The sequence below is a fragment of the Rissa tridactyla genome, chromosome 3, assembly GCF_028500815.1.
Source record: "Rissa tridactyla isolate bRisTri1 chromosome 3, bRisTri1.patW.cur.20221130, whole genome shotgun sequence".
Taxonomy (NCBI): domain Eukaryota; kingdom Metazoa; phylum Chordata; class Aves; order Charadriiformes; family Laridae; genus Rissa; species Rissa tridactyla.
This window is the reverse complement of record NC_071468.1, coordinates 104,922,143-104,942,617: the sequence shown is the minus strand read 5'-3', so window position 1 is coordinate 104,942,617 and position 20,475 is coordinate 104,922,143. Positions and strand designations below refer to the sequence as shown.

The 20,475-nt window shown below is 44.6% G+C and overlaps 1 protein-coding gene across 2 annotated transcripts in view; it reads right to left on the bottom strand.

Annotated features, from left to right (window-relative positions):
- Positions 1-7,979: 7,979 nt before the first annotated feature.
- Positions 7,980-20,475, bottom strand: part of ERICH1 (glutamate rich 1) — a 97,399-nt gene continuing 84,903 nt past the window's right edge. Inside the window, exons 8-9 of one of the 2 annotated variants that reach the window (XR_008465475.1) lie at positions 11,236-11,316; positions 7,980-9,277 (exon numbers count right to left, since the gene is read on the bottom strand). The gene's annotated coding sequence lies outside the window, so the exon portion shown is untranslated. The remainder of the gene's footprint in view (positions 9,278-11,235; positions 11,317-20,475) is intronic. The other variant, XR_008465474.1, reaches the window with a different exon arrangement.

Here is a 20,475-nt window from a genome sequence, read left to right as displayed (position 1 = left end):
GCGGGGCTGCCTGTGATGGTCGGTGACCAGACTCCACTTTTTTGGACCGGGAGAGAAGGTCCTGCAGCTGAGTGGCTCCCTCTGAAAGCTGCCCAGAGCCTGGTAATGGTGCCTCTGAATTTGCTAACTGATTATCTCAGTGTCTGCCTTCAAGGGGAAATTGCTATTATTGGAATAGAAAGTTTTTGGAGAGATAGGGATGATTTGTCTCCACTACCTTGAGCTTTCTGAAAGTGAGGTGTCCAGCCCGCAGTCAGTAAGGCGAGAGGCACACATCCAGAGGGGAGCTGGTCCACCTCTTCTGGGCACCTCCTGAAGGGAATGAATTGCTGTCTGGAGGTGCTCATTTTTCACACTGACTATGGAGAGAATTTATGGAAATAGCTCAGGCTGAATATTTAACGTGCAGTGGCTGAGCTTTAGTGAGATAAAGGTGCAGCATCACACTCCGGTGTCAAAATCCTTGAGCAAACTCTGCACTTTTACTGTACTGCTCGGCGAGGAACTAATTTTGCTTTAATGGGGGAGAGTGATTATGAAGTGGAAATCAGACTGTATGATTTAAAAAACCCCAAAAAACCCTGTTAGTGACCCAGCATGAACTGGTTGCTTTACATTCATCCTCCTGTCACTTTGGCACAGACTGGGATTGTTATAGTTTCACAGCTAACCCACCGCTAAACCTACCCAGAGCCTGAGTGAGTCCCCAGCTTTGCTGAATAGTTGCAAGAGCTCACTAAAGCCCCCCCGGGCTCAGCGTGATCCCAGGCGCACTGCATGGCCGGGAGTTGGGATTTCAGCTCCTCTCACCCGGTGGGAGCGATGCTTGTTCTGCTTCTCCGGTTCTTCGCTGAATGATGCCTCTCCTCCCATCACACGCCGTTCTGCAAGACGTTCTGAGGCGTTGGGGCCTTTCTGCTTGGCGAGGGAAAGGCTGGGGCATGCAGGGGCACGCCTACGAAAAGCATAATTGTTATTGAAAAACTGACAATAAGGAGCAAAGTGGCAAAAACCTTTGCAAGTAGCTTTTCAAGGCAAACGCTCCCGGTGTTTCTTTCGTTTCTCCTCTTGATTCTGCGCACCAAATTAACAGTCAAATTCCAGCGGGGGACGAAGCATTACAAATAATCCCTTAGGTGAGCTCCGGGGCTAACGAACGGGGTGTAATCAGCGAGTGAGTGAGACGGGGACTCTGAGTCACCTGATGAAAGGGTTCTTGCCAGAGCTCTGCGGGAAGGTGAAAGCGAAGACCCAGCAGTAGATTGCATGTTACTCAGGGAAGAGCCAAGGATTTGCACAAATGATTGATGCGATGGCAACCCTCCTCGTGCCTCTTCGGTACTCACCACCTCCTGCAGCCTGAGGGCCTGAGGCCGCCCTCGGCCTCCCTCCTGTAGTGCACAGACAGATGGACACACAGAGAGAGTCGGTCACAGCTCCCCACGCTTCAGAGGAGCCAGAGAGCAGCTCTGGGAGCTGGAGATGGGACAGAGATATGGAGCCTCACCAAAGGTTCAGTGACACTCTGGTTGCGTTGGCCCAAAGCAGCAGCTGAGGGGCTCTCGTGCCACCAGAGGGTCACGGGGAGGCAAAGGGCTTGGTGCCCTTCCTCCACCCTTCTTCTCCTCGTCTACAGCGAGGATCTGCCACGGTGCAGCCAAAGAGCACCCGGGGGAGCAGAGCACAGTCCTACATGCTTTCTTTCCCTTAGGCAAAGCTTGTTTTTTAAAAAGAAATATATCTGAGCTGTGACAGGGAAGGCACGCGGTGTTTCCCTGATTCCCAGGCAGTGACAACTCTGTTCAAGCCTCTGCATTTCGGCTGTACGTGCCACCACCCTTTTTGGGCTGAGAGTTTCAAGTTCCTGTAATTCATTACTGGAGAACACAGAAGGGCAAACCAATTTGTTATTTGCTTTTTTTGAAAAAAAAAAAAAGATTAAAAGCCTTTATCAGCACCAGGGTCACTCTACCTCAGTATTTCTTCCTCACTCTGGTTTAAATAAGACCAACAAGATGCAGCCCTTTCCCCAGTCAGGAAAATTACAGAAAAATAAAAGAGACCCCAAACACGAAGTGCTTTTGTCACAGAATCACAGAATAGTTCAGGTTGGAAGGGACCTTAAAGATCATCAAGTTCCAACCCCCCTGCCATGGGCAGGGACACCTCCCACTAGACCAGGCTGCTCAAAGCCCCATCCAGCCTGGCCTTGAACACTTCCAGGGACGGGGCATCTACAGCTTCTCTGGGCAACCTGTGCCCGTGCCTCACCACCCTCACAGTAAAGAATTTCTTCCTGATTTCCAATCTAAATCTACCCTCTTCCAGTTTGAGGCCATTACCCCATGTCCTATCACTACACTCCCTGATAAAAAGTCCCTCCCCATCCCCTGTAGGCCCCATTCAGGTACTGGAAGGTTGCTATAAGGTCTCCCCGGAGCATTCTCTTCTCCAGGCTGAACAACCCCAACTCTCTCAGCCTGTCCTCATTATGTATCAGGAAACCATCCACATTCCTTCAGCTCATCCAAAGCACCTTCAGGCAGCTGTCAGGTGGCAGGGTGGAGGTGGCCTCCCCAGGACCCCTCTCTGCTGTCTGTAGAGGGAGATAAAGGCATGGGCAGACACCGTCAACCTTTCCATGGCTGCTGTTAGCCAAGCTGAACCTCACCCCTGCTTCTGAATGGAAGCACACATGGAAGCACCTACTGGGAGTTAATTCAAGCCCTCACTCTGCTTGGCATCAGACACCTCCTTGGACCACCCTGCCTCCAATGTCTCCCTTGCAGGATGCATTTTGTCAGTGGGATGCTGTGGATTACATGAAGTAATGCAGCCCTCCTGCGCCAGGTGAGGTTTAAGACGGATATTAGGAAAAATTTCTTCACTGAAAGGGTTGTCAAACATTGGAACAGGCTGCCCAGGGAAGTGGTGGAATTGCCATTCCCTGGAGGTATTTAAAGGATGGGTAGACATGGTGCTGAGGGACATGGTTTAGTGGTGGTTTTGGCAGGGTTAGGTTGTTGGTTGGACTCGCTGATCTGAAAGGTCCCTTCCAACCTAAACGATTCTATGATTTTATTATTCTAAGTTCCTAAAAGCTTTTGAAAAGGTGTGGATTATTGGTTTTAAAGCACTTAGTAATGTTAAATAAGGTCACTTGCAAAAATGCCACCCTGGAGGTGAGGAAACGCTCTTTCTGGGCCCTTTTGGACTGCTGTTATGCTTACACAGTCACTACACAGACAGGGGTCCTCTGATTAAAAGTCAGCGACACACCGTAACTCATGATTACACGCTTAGTTAAAAACTGAAGCAAACATAGCTCCAGGAACCATATTAATTTACCGTTTGATTAAACTACCTTTCAGCTACCTTATTAAATTGCGGTAGTTCTGGAAGAGTAACAAGAAAGTTGTATGAAAGACAAGACTGACTTAGGGGGTTATTTTGTGTTGTCATTGACTACTCATAAGTAAGCGGGGGAAAGGTAGGAAAAGATGTGACAAGGATTAATATCTTTTTTTTGTTGTTATATCTTTTTGTTGTTGTTATATCACTAATATATTAATAGGGAAGTGCCATTGGACTGCAGAGGTAAAACCATTTCTCAGTTAAATCCCTGTGGCCGCATTGGACTGAAGCCGGGGAGGTGAATTACTGCTATCACACGGCTCTGCCACTGATAAACCCACTGCACAATTTGCAATTGAAAAGGTGATGCAGGCACTGAACATTTTAAGAAGGAAGGTCCCACGCAGTGTCAGTGCCCCTAGTTTTATTGGTGGTATTAATTACCATTACAGCAGCACCCAAAACCTCAGCTGGGGCCAGACTCCCACGCATCTAACCCTAGCAAAAATGCATGGTCTAAAATGAAGGGTTCTCAGCAAGGCACCCGTGGCATGAAGGTTATGGTGTCAGAACCACCACCGAGCTGTGTGGTACCTCCATCGAGGGCCATGGCATATAGGTAAACTAGGTTTAGTGTCTTTTCACTGGTGCCTGGGGACAGGACAAGAGGTAATGGGCACAAACTTGAGCATAGGAAGTTCCACCTAAACATGAGGAGGAACTTCTTTATCCTGAGGGTGGCAGAGCACTGGAACAGGCTGCCCAGAGAGGTGGTGGAGTCTCCAACTCTGGAGACATTCAAAACCCACCTGGGCACGTTCCTGTGCAACCTGCTGTAGGTGACCCTGCTCTGGCAGGGGGGTTGGACTAGATGATCTCCAGAGGTCCCTTCTAACCCTATGATTCTATGATTCTAGGTATATAGTTATAAACTGGGCAGTAGCTCTGCACAACACGAAGTGTCAGGGTCGCTGAAGGACAGAAGAAAGCTCACTCAAGTGATCTCATTCTTCAGCCAGTGGCACATCTGCTGCATAAAAAGACATGGACATAATTTGGGGGGAGAAAAATGAATTATCCCGTGTGTTTTTGGTTCTTAGTTTGATATACAAATTAAAGGCTCAGTGTCATGATGGCATTGCCACTGCCCAGTAAGTGACGGAGCGTCCACTGATTGATTGGTAACTACTCAAGTTCACCTTCTTGGTCTGTGGCACATGTGGAGATGCACAATCTGCAACTCTGTAATCTCCAGCTTTAGAGAAAAACAATGCTCTAGAGTGGTAATTTTGATACAGAAACATAATTTCCAGAAGGTGCATGAAAAGATGTCAGAGGCGTTGCCTTCGTTTTATACTTCCCTTATTAGTAAATGAGTGTTACCTTGAGTAATTGTCCTAGGCTGTCTGTCCTGATGGAAGAAGACAGAAATTCTGCTTTGGACAACTGGGTACACATATGTGAAAGAGTTTTTCATAAAATATTCAAGTGAATTTAATCAACAGAGATCATGCGTGAATGCTCTCTGATATTCATTAGCAATGCCATTTATCTCAAAGAGCTCTCCCCTCTACAGTACATCTATTTGAAGAGAATATCAGCAATGTTTGATTTTCTGATTATTTAAGACTTTCATTTCACTTGCCTTTAGGAGGTGGACTCAGGCATACAAACCAAACAGGTACAAAATCTCTTGTGATTCCTTCTCAAAGAATAAAATAATTAACTTGATGTATCAAGACATAATTCAAACTAGAGAAGCTACTGCTGTTAGAAGTGGATTGCTTTAGTTAAAATTGTTTGGCATCAGGAGATATTAACCTATATTTGCCTGATATTTAGAGGTAAAACCAACCTGATAAATTTTATGAAATGGCTTTTAAAGTGTATTTATAAAGAAGGTCTAATATTTACTAGCTTAAACACTACTTCTATTTGAATATTTTTACATGCAAGAGAAGGTAAAAAGTAATTCCTGGACTGTAATTCCTCAAACATAACAATTTATGTGCCAAATGAAATCCATTGCGGATGTTTCTTAAAAGCTTTGCAAAACTAAGTAAAGCAGCATTAACCTCCCCGAGCTCACCAGGCCCCCGACTTTCATCAGCATTCAATTTTTGATGAATTGCCAACATTTTTTGAAGTAAAAGCCATATAAACAAAAGTACAAATATGTTTAAAATGTAAATGCTTTTTGGGGGAGATCAAGGAAGAGATTAAATACCTCAGTCTGGCAAAGGATATAAGGATGTCCCTTAACCCCCCCTTTGACTTCAATAGGACATAAACATATGCCTGAAGTTTGGGACGCTCAGAGCTTTGAAGATTAAATTCACAGACGGGTTGGAGAATTGCAGCACGGAGTGGTACCCTGCTTGGATTTTGGGAGCCCTGCCACAGCCTGAGCCTGGAGTTAGATGTCTATAAACATGTCAAACTCAGGTAGGGTCCAAGCACAAGGCACACTGACTGTGGGGAGGGGACGGGGGTGAACTTAGCTAACAGGCAATTAGGAGGAAGAAGTCTTTAACTTGTCTTAATTGTGAATTTGGGCCCCTTGCTGTAGTGGATGCAGAGCTGGGACAGGCTCATACAGCCAGCCTCATTTAGGAGTCTGGTCCCCATGGGACCACACAGGTCCTTCAGAAGAGCATGCAGAGGGAAGGTACACCACCACGGGCTCCTTCATGAGAGTCGCTGTGCAGGTGCCTTTCCTTCCTGCATCAAAAGAAGCGTGTCCAGCAGGTTGAGGAAGGTGATTTTGCCCCTCTATTCCACTCTGGTGAGACCCCATCTGGAGTACTGCGTCCAGCTCTGGAGTCCTCAGCACAAGAAGGACATGGACCTGTTGGAGCGGGTCCAGAGGAGGGCCACGAAGATGATCCAAGGGCTGGAGCACCTCTCCTATGAGGACAGGCTGAGAGAGTTGGGGTTGTTCAGTCTAGAGAAGAGAAGGCTCCGGGGAGACCTTATAGCAGCCTTCCAGTACCTAAAGGGGGCCTACAGGAGAGGTGGGGAGGGACTCTATCAGGGAGTGTAATGATAGGATGAAGGGTAACTGTTTCAAACTGAAATAGGGGAGATTTAGTTTGGAAATCAGGAAGAAAGTCTTTACTGTGAGGGTGGTGAGGCACTGGAACAGGTTGCCCAGGGAAGCCGTGGCTGCCCCATCCCTGGAAGTGTTCAAGGCCAGGCTGGATGGGGCTTTGAGCAGCCTGGTCTAGTGGGAGGTGTCCCTGCCCAGGGCAGTGGGGGTTAGAATTAGATGATCTTTAAGATCTTTAAGACCTTTAAGGTCCCTTCTAACCTGAACCATTCTATGATTCTATTATTCCTCTGCCGAAGAGCGACAAACAACAGGACAAAAGGTGCTAAGGGATGTTACCTTCCAGTTGTATTTCGGGCAGCCCCCAGCCCACCTCTGTGCTTCCAGCCGCAGGGAGGAGGAGAAGACAGGCATGTTGTTGCGCACCCCCACAAGGTTTCGATGTCTTGGTGCTCAACGCGCCCCAGCCTCACCCGGCTGCAGGGAAACCTGAAAGTAGATCTTCCAGGGAGCTGCAGCAGGGAAAGGGATGGGCACGTGGCCGTCCATCGTGCCCAGCATGAGCTGGCAGCTGTACTGTAGAAAATTTAAATTTTGGATTTAGATTTTTCCAGGAGCAGATAGGTTAGCTACAGATGCCTACATCTTCTGCTGGATACAGTCCCAACTTTTCACCTAAAGGTGATCTTCAGCCCAGGCCCAAATCATCAGCGGCAAGTTTAAACGTATCCGTTCTGTAATTAATTTCAATTACACCTTCCTGCTGCTTCACTTTCTGTTCCTGAGGCTCTGAAGGCCCCTACTTTTGCTGAGACTCTCCACACTCAATTTCCCTATTGCCCGTGTTGTCCTCCTGCCATTTTCAGTGGTACCAGATAAAACTTTCAAAACTATTCAAAGCAATTCTTGTGAAAAAAATACACGTTCCTCATGAGCTTCATTTGCACGATACAGTAAAATGGGAATATCTCAGTGGTCATCATTTATTTTATTCTAGCATGTCTTCTGAAAATTATATTGTTATTACACAGCTGTTATCTAACACAAGAGTTCACATTAGCATAGCAATGGCACTGAGAACAGCTAATGATCTTACATGCATGTTGCATGGGGGCAGGAAATCAGTTAACAAAAATACAGCTGCCCCAAATCATATGCATTGATTAAAAAGCCATAAATACGGCATATTGAGGGTTGTGGTGGGGGTCACGCTGTATCTCTTCAATCAGTGTGATTAAATGCTTTCCAGACGTGTTATTCCTTCTTCTGTCAAAGGGATCAAGTATTTCGTTTCATTTCTTGCAGGTGAAGGCAGAAGATGGAATATTCCATTATATGATTTTTTATTTTAAATATAAACAGAAGGCTATATAAGATGGAGGTAATTTTTGACCTGGTACATTGTAAAAAATGACCTTGTAAACACCGATTTTCTAATCTTCTTCAATTTGGCAACAGTTGTGGGGGCAAGAGAGACAGTTCTTGCAGGGAGTGAGAAAGGGTAAACAGGGGCAGGAACAATCAAAAAAAGGTAAAAATTTCAACCTGATTCAATTTGTGGTTTGTAATGTTGCAATGAGCAATCTGAAGACTTCAAAAAATTCAGCTGTGTAGGATGCCCCTTAGTGGTTGAACATAAACACTGTTGACAGAAGAAATAACATAGAAAAAAACCTCCAAAATAATATTTATATTTATTAACTGAGAACAAAGGGTTTTAAATGCTAACATATGTACAGAAGAGTCTACAAAGCCACGTTTACATAAAACATCAGAAACAGTTGGAAAAATGCAAACCGACAGTAAGAGAACATTCCTGAATAAACTATTGCATTCAGTGAGTGAGAAGAACAAGAAAACAAGTGAAAAGGAGGGGAAAAAGGGTCAATCTCTATTTTTATTTTAATTAGAATTGATATTACAGGATGAGTGGGCTTTGCAGAGGAACATGATCAGATATTGAGCTCTGCAAGGAAACCCAACTCAGTATTTTTACTGATACTTTCTAGAGTAGAGAGTTTCTGTAGAGAACTATGAAGTCACCTGCTCTGGTGCCATGGTTCCTTCCCCACACCATGCGGATGGTGCAGCTGCCGGCCATCGCTGCTGTTGCAGGCGGCTGCCAGCTTGTGTTAGAATATACACACATTTCTACACAAAAGGCATCAAGAAATATTTAAGGTTCAGCAGGAACAGTTAAGAGTGCACAAATTCTGTAATACAAACAGATGTTCATATCTAGTTAGATATAACAGTACAAAGAGTCTATGAGAGATGATTTTTATTTGGTCTAACTCTTGTCATGAGGAATATATTGCTTCTAACTTCCCCTTTTCAAAACCAGTCTTTGCACAGGAGTCAATGTGCAAAAGATGCAACAGGGTGACACTAACGAAGCACGGCACCCCCATCGATCCGTTTACACCTACTCCGATTTTAACTGCATTTTATACCTTTAGATCTCTCTCTAGCTATACACTGGATCACAAAAGAAGGCCGTTGTATTTACAGACAGTGCATTTTATTCGGAAATCTGATGCCTCTGATAGTTGTTATTTTATTCTTTCTTGAAGAAGTCTGTAATTCTTCCATCTTTTTAACTTTGCGTGCAGAAATCACGGCTGCAAAGTGTCTCTTTACCTCCACAGGGGTAACTGCGGCAGAAAAGCCACTGATCAGCACTACTGACAGAAGTCTTTTACTTCTTGGGTCTCATCGCAGCGCAGCTTAACGGATTAAGGGAAGTCTCTTATTTTGAGTTAGCTGGTGAGTGCTGTAGCTGGATATACTGATCCCAAACATTCCCAGCAGCAACGCCGTCCGTTGCAGCAGCGTGTCTGATGAGTTGATAACGATTTTTCCCGCAGCTTGAGTCTATGGGAGAAACAGGGCAAGTCACACGCTGATTCCGCTGAGTGCAAGACAAAAAGCAGGTCTTTGGAACCTACAAAGTCCTTTTTTCTTCCCCATGTCATTTAATATAGTATGACTCCGCTTTCTGCTCAAGAGTATCGGGGACAAACTATTGCACATTTTGGAAGGCCCCCTTTTTATCACTTTGTAAAAGAAAGGACGCATTTCTGATACGAGTTTTCTTTCATTTGTAGCTCATTGATTTGGGTGACTTTAATGGGGTTCCCTCTGGCTACTTGGCTGAGAGGGAGAGCTGAATCAAGCTTGGAGGCTTAGGCATAAAGGAGAAAGGAGAAGGGACTTTCTTGTTCTGTGAAGTACAAAAATCTCCTCCTTCCCACAGATTAGCTCTGCTAACAGTGATGCTCCCCTGAATGTTAAGGTATTAATTTGAGAAAGCACGGCTAAAAGGGACCAGTAACATCTTTTATGAGCTCCGCAGGTAGAACTAGACCCATCAGACAAGTTTTAACACAGTCTCTTTGTTAAGTCCAACAAAGCAGCAGGAAATGTAAATCAAAGTAAGGATACAAAATTAATTATTTACTGATTATCTGAATGAGAAAAGAAATTAAGTTACTGTTGCTTGTCTAGTACGTATGATACACTGACCAAGAAGCAGAAATACAGTTGCATGGACTCCCTAGAGAGAGAAAACAAATTCCTATAAACAGGCAGTGATTTAAAACATACCATGTTGCTTTCCAGTTGCAGCATTTCTTATACGAAATTACGACTAGGCCTCAAATAATGATTTTTTTAAATGCTTTCCCTTGCACTCTACGAATGGAAAGCACGGAAAGCATGGAAAAATGCAAACCAACAGTAAGAGAACATTCCTGAATAAGCTATTGCATTCAGTGAGTGAGAAGAACAAGAAAACAAGGGAAAAGGAGGGGGAAAGGGTCAATCTCTATTTTTATTTTAATCAGAATTGATATTAATTGACAGGAGTGTCAGATTCCAAGGAGTTTGATTTTTACTTCCAGATTCTAGGCTTTTTATGTGAGCTTAAATAATCAGAACTCAGTGCTCTGTCCTTGATAAATGTGGTCTACAGTATGGATACTTCAGCAGCAGAAAAAATAAACATGTAAGAAATTCCAAATAAAATTACAATATGAGATGATATCAAAAGATATGCAGGCAGGCGTGAAAGAAATTCACTGCTAGGACTGAAACACAGTATCCTTAGCTCAGCTCTCAGCTATTCAACTATCACCTCTCAGCTACTACAGTCTATGATCTTGGATGCAGATCACATTGCTAAGAGCTGTGGGATTCTCCAACAAAAGGATATACACTCTGTAAATATCAAAATATGGAGTACAATAAGGAGGATCCTCTACTCAGTATATAATTTTTGTCTGTTTCATTCCTAATTATTCAGCTAATTTAAAATATTTTCTGTGCATGCTTTTATATTTTTCTTCATATAACAATCAATACCCTGGTCCCTCAATATTCCAGAGGTCAATACTGCCTGAGGTTTCTTTACCATAACCATCGAGGCTGGCCGAAGTGCTTCACTGACAGCTCATTTGAGTTGCTTAGGAACCCATCACTCTCCTTACCGTTAATGTTTTCCTACCGCCCCAAACATACAAAGCCTTTGCAAAAGAAAATGATGGAGAAGTAGTTTCTGTTTAGGTACTGCAGAAACATAAACTCCTTCCAAGTATTCTGCGTTCGGTGTTCCAGCATGATACCAATTACCAAGAATTATCATAATTCATTTACTTTTCAGCAGAGGCTTAATTAAGACTTCTTTGAGTTGTTATGCAAGTTAACCCACCAGAAGCCAGTGCTCCCTTGGGTTGGTCATGCAATAATTTGAAATAAAATCAGTGTGAGCAAGAGAAATACTGGTATTTCAAAGATCTAATTAAAAGCAGAAAAAAAGGACAGAATTTTCATACCTGCAACAACCTTATATACCCAGGTGTCATTCTCCGGAGAGGAATAACCATGATTTCTGAGCCTTCGTAGAATTTCAGCCTCTACAATTTTAGAAGACACAAAAAACGTTACTAAATCGCAGGGATTTTTTACAGGTTGACCCCTCAATGAAACAGAAGATTAAATCTAATATGGTTTGCTACAATGGCAAAAGCATTGTAGCAACTCCGAGAAGCACAGCACGCAAACGTTTTTTTTTTCCCCACCTGATGCTCCTTTCCTCGAGCCCTTGACATGCTTACGGTCCCAGGGGTATATAAAGCCCAGCCGAGTTGCATAACCTGTCAGATGGGATCTGTCTGCGCCACTTAGGTGTTGGCAGAGCTGTAACTGTCCCGCCTGGGGCCAGGTATGTCTTGCAATATTGGAAACCGCTCTGGGAATGCCTGAAGCTCATTAAGAGAGCAGGGCGACAGCTGACCTCCTTAAGAAGAAAAGGGCCTAAGCCTGCTTTATAGATAGCACTGGACATAAAAAAAAAAAAGGAGGTCGTTATAGCATTTGGTATTGTAGAGCGACAATGCAAATAGGATTGGATGGCTTTTATGTAACTTAAGAGCATATATTTATACCCACAGGACGACCTGACTGGGTAGGAAAAGCTTAATGCAGCCATGACCCGAGTTGAAAGGATGTGCTAATACCACGGGGTTATTTGGAGGCACATTTAAAAGCAAGTTTTTGTTTCTGATAGCATTCTCTTTTACTCAGCATTATGCATATTCTTGCCCCTTTCTCTACTGCTAAAGCTTTACCACTAAAACCCACTTAATCTAATACTCATTATTACTGTTATTACTATTTTCTGTTAACAGTGATTTCTTTTCACTGTAGTGAGCTTGGATTCAGTTCTGCTCCTGGGGTCATATAGTTCACAATGTGAGAAATGGTGGTGAAATCTAACCTACAAAATTAATTTCTCTTTCTTTTAGGAGCATCCATGGACAGACTGTGCTGAAAAAGCTCCTTTTTCCCATTATCAGTACATACAACCTTGAATATAGACTGCAAGGCAGACTTTGGCTCCAGTTGCAGTCATAGAAAATCTTCAGGTGGTGTAAATCAGGAGAGCACCAGTGTCCACAGTGAGCCCATGGTTTTCATCACTAGCGCTCCATAGAGCAGCACTGATTTACACCCCTTAAGTCTCTGCTAGAGCAGCCTAAAGTGCTCTGAGAAATATTCCTGCTGTAAAAGAGCAGAAACATCAAATATTTCTACTTGGACAAATACTCTACATTAGGTATTCCACAACAATACCACTTACCAAGAATTCTCATAACTCATTTACTTTTCAGCAAATGCTTAATTAACGTTATGTAAAGGAAAGCGGCTGTTTTCTTCTGTGGCTCTGGCTTACACAGCATCCAGCAGGCAGATCCCATTTTCCTCTCGCCACACCATGTTTATACCACGTGAACCCCGTTGGCACCAGTGGAGCTATGTCTCATTCACAAAACAGGTAACTTGAGTTACCTATAGTGTTAAATCTAAATACTAAAAGCTTTTTTTTAGTATTTAGTATTTCAGTATTTTTAGTAATTTTCAGTATTTTTAGACTGGGAACCTGCCAATCTGTTGTGTTTTTTTTTTTTTTTAAATGCGCAATTTGCGTAATGACCCCATGCTAACCCTTAAGTGCCGTATAGCTTAGCTATAGGAAATATTGTATTAACGGGAAACAATTGGGAGCTGACTGAAGTTAATGGGAAACCTATCAGCAAAAGCAATGCCTGCCCAACCGCATCTGAGATGAAAATCTATACTATAAAAAGGCAAAGGCTTTTTTCTTGCTCTTGTTTCTCGCCGTATGCCCCACGCTAACTTTCCTACACAAAGAGGAGAGGGCCTGGGCTTGCTGCCCAGAGCAGGACAAGGCCCATGCTGCAGAGTCCGCGTTCTTCTGCAAATACACACAAAGCTGAGTTTTTCCTTTACATTTCCAGCCTTGCCTGCATTCAAAGAAAAACCTACTTACAGCAGTATCAGTTTTCAGGACCTGCAAAAAATGCGTTACTAACAATTTCTGTCATTTTGTGTGTAATTCTTTCCGTTCAGAGAATGGCAGCGAGATTCCTGTGGCACGGTATTCAGAAAGGGAGAGCTTTCCATCCAAATTTATTTTTGTGGAAAATAAAAGGGAAGGGTAAGAGTATGCCTTGAATGCCACAGCTGTCTTTAAAAATAATTACTTAGCCACGCTCAACACAGCTGAAATTGTAGAACGTTTTCTGTAATTGCAGGTGTTACCAAATCTGTACTACTCTCCTGAGGACTCTGAAACAATGACCCTCCCAGGTTGTTTCAGGAGAACTTTGAACAAACAAGGGGCTGCCCCCGTTCCTTTCGAAGTTCAAGCCTCTGAGAATGGAGTACCAATTGCCACAATGCAGAGATGAACGTGCCCCTCCTGGGCAGGGGACCGGCAAATGGAGTGGGAAAAGCACGAGCAGCAAAGGGCTCTCTTGGCAAATACAGGGGGATCCCACATGCAGTGCAGACCACTCGCCTCATTCATCTGCTAATCCTCTACTGCTTGATGGAGACGCCGTTTCCTAATGGGCATCAAGCAGATAAGAATGCAAACGATATGCTGACATCCTCCCCATCCCAAAATTAAAGGTGAGGGACACTTTGAACCCAGCTGTCAATATTCATCACCTTGTGCTCTATTTCCATTAAGAGGAGAAATCAATAATGAAATTAGATGGTTCTTCGCTATAATCCTGTGCCTTTGGGACCGGCAAGGGCGGTTTCCCCAAATACAGCAGGAATCAACCAACAGGAACAAGTTCTTTTCACAGCGTTAGAAGCCCCTCCTTGACTGGCATTCCCCAGAAAGCAATTTGTGCTGCCTGTGAGCACGTCCCTGCCTCTCCGAAGCACGGTGCAGGGACAATCATGTTAGCATTGCCCAGCACAGCTCGGTGGCAAGCAGCAGGGCAAGCACGGCAGCGTGGGGCTCAGGCCCCAACTCTTTCAGTAAGTTTTGTGTCCCACGCCAAGCCTGTGCTGTTGACCACTCCAACACAGATGTCTCAAATATTTAGGCTGAAACTACACTGTAATCATAGAATCATAAAATCATTTAGGTTAGAAAAGACCTTTAAGATCATCAAGTCCAACCATAAACCTAACACTCTAAGTCCACCACTAAACCATGTCCCTAAGAACCACATCTACAAGGATGGTGACTCGACCACTTCCCTGGGCAGCCTCTTCCAATACTTGACAAGCCTTTCAGTGAAGAAATTTGTCCTAATATCCAGTCAAAATCTCCCCTGGCACAACTTGAGGCCATTTCTTCTTGTCCTATCACCTGTTACTTAGGAGAAGAGACCAACCCCCACCTCACTACCGCCTCCTTTCAGGTAGTTGCCCTTCTCTGGACTCGCTCCAGCACCTCAATGTCTTTCCTGTAGTGAGGGGCCCAAAAATGAACAAGGTACTCAAGGTGTGGCCTCACCAGTACAGGGGGACAATCACTTCCCTAGTCCTAGTCACCACTCTGTTCCTGATACAAGCCAGGATGCTGTTGGCCTTCTTGGCCACCTGGGCACACTGCTGGCTCATATTCAGCCGGCTGTCCACCAACACCCCCAGGTCCTTTTCCACCAGGCAGCTCTCCAGCCACTCTGCCCCAAGCCTGTAGCGCTGCATGGGGTTGTTGTGACCCAAGTGCAGGACTCAGCACTTGGCCTTGTTGAACCTCATGCCACTGGCCTCAGCCCATTGATCCAGCCTGTCCTAATCCCTCTGTAGAGCCTTCCTACCCTCAAGCAGATCAACACTCCCACCCAACTTGGTGTCGTCTGCAAACTTAAAATTCACGGACTTGTTTCTTTCTCTATGTGCCCCAGACTTCGTTAGCTTCTCTTTCACAGACAACTGCTTCTCCCATCATCCTGAATTCAATTTCAGATTCCTACAAACATAGTCTCCTAAAATCAGGCTCAACTTTCCAGTTTTCCTTGCTACCTATACTCCATACAGTGACTCCTATTTTCCAGCTCACTCTCCCAGCTACTTTCCAGTATATTTACTTTTATCCTGATGAAAGGGCAGCTACATCAACATTTCCTTCTACTCCAATACTTCAGCTTTAGCATCAGAATGTCTCTTCAGAAAAGGGGCCCGTACTGCTGTCTTCTGCCAGTCAGTGCTTGCCATCATGGACCCTTGCAGCTGCCAGAATAACAAAGGTCTGTCACGCTCAAGAGACTCTGCATGCTAGTGAGCCCTTACTCTCACCCCTGTGGTAGTCCATTGCATACATTTAGACATGCTATTTTCCTCTGCTTTCTTATATCCTATTTCAAAAAATTTTTGTAGCCATCCTGAAGCAGAGGGAGGGAGAAGTGAGGCGAGCTGGTAGGGCATTTGAGTTAAACCACAGGCAAAGGCAGATGGGGAGAGCAGCTTCTCTTACACCTGTGTGGAAGCTCAGACTACGGAGCTGCAGCCAACACATGGCTGTTACACAAAGGATGTCCAGACAGGTTCACATGTGCAATGATCCATCGGTGGGGTCTGCAGCCGACGGCATGCATGGAGTCTAACATGGAGAGTTGCTTTTGGTGAAAAATGGAAACCAAAGAGGAAGGGAGTGCAGAGGGGAAGGGGGAGCAGGGCAAGAACATGGGACCAAGGAAGGGAAAATCCTGCCCCATGGGTGGCTGGGGTGACAGGCCCACCCCACGGCCAGGGGAAGGCAGGCTCCACACCTGCAGACAGGAGGCTCTTGCCAGCACGAAGGCACCTAAGGCAACATGGTGGTAAGTGTGCATTCCTACAGGCACCAGTCACTTGTGACCCACTTGGGACTGAGCCGATGTCTCCCAACAGTTGTTGCTCCTACCCGATGGATAAAGATTGCAGGTCGCGCACTGCAGGGCATTGCCTATGTGCAGTCACATTTCTGAACAATAAACTGCTTTAAAGCAAGACTCTCCACTGGCTTTGAGCATCATTTGGCTTGATTTACTCTAGGCCTTCACACTAGTACAGGGGCAGCATTTTAAAAGAGGATTTCCAGTAAAGCATACACAATTTTCATTCTTTACCTGGACAACAATAGCAAAATGTATTATTTTGAAGTCATAATTTTGAAAATAATTCAGATATTTAACTGAAGAAGTACTTTCCAAAATTCACCACCCTTAAGGAGGCCAGGGTGGAGGAATAGGGGCAGAATTCTGAACCTTCCTATGGCTTCTACTGCTGCTCTTTGTGTAGGATAGGAGTAAACACAAAGTGCTGTCAATGTAGGCAAATAAATAAAACAAAACATACAAAGAAAACAAACCGGCAAATTTTCCTCTGTGCACAACCGTATGACTAATCCTGGGCTTTTTGACTTCAACAGTTATTAGATCTGAGAGCACGTCCTCACAAACCGTTCTGTGCATTACTTAAAAATTAACACCAAGCTAAAAGGATTTTTGCCTAAAACAAAGGTAACTAAAACACCATTTCTGGAGGGGCAACAGGACTGGGCACTGTCAGCTCATAGAAGAAAGAGATGATCCTGCCCCAAAGAGCCTACAATCCGTGGGCAGGCAGATGGATGCCACCAGATGGAGGAGCACAGGGAAACAAAGAGAATATATTGCTTGGCATGCAAGGCAATGTTCTCAGCTCGCTCACAGTCAGACTGTTTCCAAATTTTTGTAGGCGTTGCAGCAAAGCACAGTGTTAAGGAGGGATGTGAAGGTGGTTAATTAATTTTAAGATGATAAAGCAGGCAAGGAACAGGAACAATGTTAGTCACATTGTTACATTACACAGCAATATCTTCGCGGAGTGCAAAATTAGGGAGATGTATTGGAATATGTTGATGACAGAAGTGGGAAATACTGTCAATAAAAGAAGACTGGAATTCTGTGTAGACGAGCAGAGACATAGCCAGACAATTGCAGATAGTTCAGTCCTCAAAGTCATCTAGGGTTACGGATAGGGAGTGGCAAGAGATTGTGTTGCTGAGGCTTACGGAGTTACCACTGAAGCGGCTTAAACTACTCATTCATTTCCTGCTGAGAACTGACTCGTTCCCTTCCCACAGCTCCACTGCCACGCGGTTACTCCTGTATTTGCAGCCTGCCTACCCATAGTGCTTTGATGCCATTGAGGGGCGAAATAATAGAAACAGGCAAAAATTTAACAGCAAAAGACTCAATAGCAGAGAACCAAATTAATTTCTACTACAGAGAAAGGAGAACTTCTGCCATGAAAGAAAATTTTGTGTTAGCAATTGTTGCAGTCTGTATCTGTTAGAAACTGCAGCGGAAAAAAAAATAATCCTGGAACGTGTTTTTGAAGTATTTCAAAGCAAAGGCAGGTAAGTGCTATGTCACTGGCAGCAGCACAGGTGTAGCACAAAGCCAGTAGCACAGCTCATCTGGAACCAGGTTTCGGTCAAGCAGGGCTGGATCCATCTCTCCTAACTCCAGACGTGGCTAGGGCAGATGCCTGCCTCGGAACTAGTTGCTCTAAACTCCCATTGTAATTTACCTATTTTAGATGTTAAGATCAGGGAAAGAAGTGATGCTTGACAGAACGGTGAGTTAATACAGCTAGCGCAGACACAGACATCAATAGCCTAAGTACAGCCAGTCATGTGAACTGCACCCCACTGATTAGAGCAGGAGAATTCACAATAAAGCTGGCATGAAGAACGGCTCCTAAGATGAACAAAGCAAATGAAAAGTATGTATTGCAAGAAGCAGCTATAAAAAAATGTTTAACCTCACAAAAGGAGGCTCGTCAAACCCTTCCTCTCCTCTTAGATGCTGATGAGCAGTGATGATGTGGTTGAACACTGATTTCTGCCTCATTCCCAACTCCTGGATGTGGTCAGTAGCCTAGTGTCATCTCCTCTCGCTCAGGGGAGGCCTTCATAGAGGGAAGGCAACACCGGTAAAATTGAGTGGCTCACTACACATGGAAAAGCCAACACATGAGAAGGACTGCATTTAAGAGTCTGCGTTAACAGGTACTACCTGACCTGATGTGCAAGTATAGCATCTCCGGGGACTCCATCTCCAGTGTCCCAGTAGACGGTCACTGTCCTACAGAACATTGTCAGTTCTGACTGCTACTGATCCGTAAATGATCAGCTGGGTGAATAAACTCACTGTCAGTTTTTCTGTAGCTAAGGTGTGTACTAGTACAGATGTATTTATTCATTTTACAACTGAAAACCAAGAAGAACCCATCAAAATGAAAAAAAAACAACCCACGACTCAAACCAAGTATATAAACAATGGGCATTAATAGAGGGACTTGGGGTCAGGTCTGAAGACCTTAATAGAAGCTGGCAGTTTTCAAAAAGGTGCTGCTACATTCAAGCCACTCACTGGCAACTCTGATCTTTGGGTCCACCTAAATGGTTTGTACAATTTTGCAGAATTTGCTGGTGGATTGCAACAGAAAACTGGCCTAGCAGATATGGGCAGGGAAAAGCTTCTCTGCCTCTGCTGTGCAAGTGACATTGCATCACAAGCACTTCCCTGTTGTGTCTTTTGTTAATACCCACCGCTGGAAAGTGGGCTGAGTGTTTAAAACGCATAGCAGAAGAATAGCTGTCTTTCTTGAGCAACAACCTTATGCCTTGCTGCCTGGGAGGCAGTTTCAGAAATCAACCAGCACAAGACAAAACCAGAGATGCTGGAACACCATGGGCTGTCCTCATTGGCCTGTGAATTATTTGGGTGCGTATCCGTGGAAAGATTTATCTATAGCCTTTATTCTGGGAAGGTTCACATCTGGCAGGCATTGGACAGGCTTCCAGTAGAGGTCCAGAGTCCCATTTAACACCGGTAACAGTTGGTAATCTAGATCCCTTTTTCTCACAGGTGTAATGCACTGTCTTGCAATGATCCCAGTATTCAGAGCACGTAAGAACCACTTCAGCAAGGCGGCACGCTGGAAGGACACGCAATGCAGTCCTGACAGTTTGTGAAGAAGGTGGTTATCATCATTTAACATAAAGTCATTTTTCAGCTACCAAGACACTGCCGATCTGAGTAGGGAAGCCTATGGCACACCTATGGATGTATCTGGATACATAAGACTTGCAAGACACATCACCACTCAAGAGCACATCCACTCCTGTGACTATGTGTGCCAATTAGCTGCTATTAATCCAAGACAGTATATTATTTGTTGCTCTAAAGGAGTGACATACAATGGCTGCTATTTTGCTGAGAAAAAAGGCATTAAGCTCTTTCCTGTGAACAGCCTGCAATTTCCTTTCCATTTAGAAGACACAGAGCAAAGAGGGGTGAGCTTGTTGAAGTGCAAGGCATGTCCTCTCCCTCTGTTCTGCTCCCCAAAGTCCTTTAAAATGGGTGTCTACATCACGACGCCCACCAGGTACTGGCTCCTGTGCCAAGCTGAACATGTGTTCCTGGCTGGACAGTCCTCAGTGGGTGTTTTTCACTGTAAGCATTTATGTGAGAAATTATATCACAATCTGTGATGACAACTCTTCATGTTGTGTCCTTTGCTGCTTCTGTGCCTGATGAGACAAAACGCTGGACGGTCAGACTCCATGTCCTCATGGGCATCCCTCACTCCATCTGCAGAAGGTCCCAGACCATGAGAGGCTCCCTTGCAGCATCCCAGGTATCTTCTGCAGCTTGATACACAGTGTACAGATATACTGACCTGCGCAGGGTTGTAACCTGTCCAGCGCACATACACACACACAGCCCACGGCCTTTTGAATTTGAACCACTTGTTTGTCAGAAGCTGGACACATCATTCCCAGCAGTTCTGTATTGCAGTTGGGAATGCTCATGAGCAGGTGCATATGCAACTAACTATCGAGCAGGGTTCTTCCTCCTTCTCCTCTCTGTCCCACAGTGCAACCCTGTTACACACATGCCAAATCTTCACCGTGAATCACACAAATGAGAGAGCTAAAGAAGTAGCCTTCTGACATGTAATTCCAGAAGTGCACATATTTGGGTATGGCAGCTGAGGACCGAAGGCCATGAGATCTGCGATGCCTACGGATGACTGGGCGGCTTGCAAAGAACTGCCATATTTTATGTATGAGAAAGACCCTAACGTACAGTATCCTGTGCTTTTTTGTAGCCAGAGACATTTTTAATTTGTTTCAGAGCACAGCCACAGTGTGAAAAAATAGCCACAGTAGGGATGTTTGGGATACCAGGACTCTGGAATGGAAAAGGATT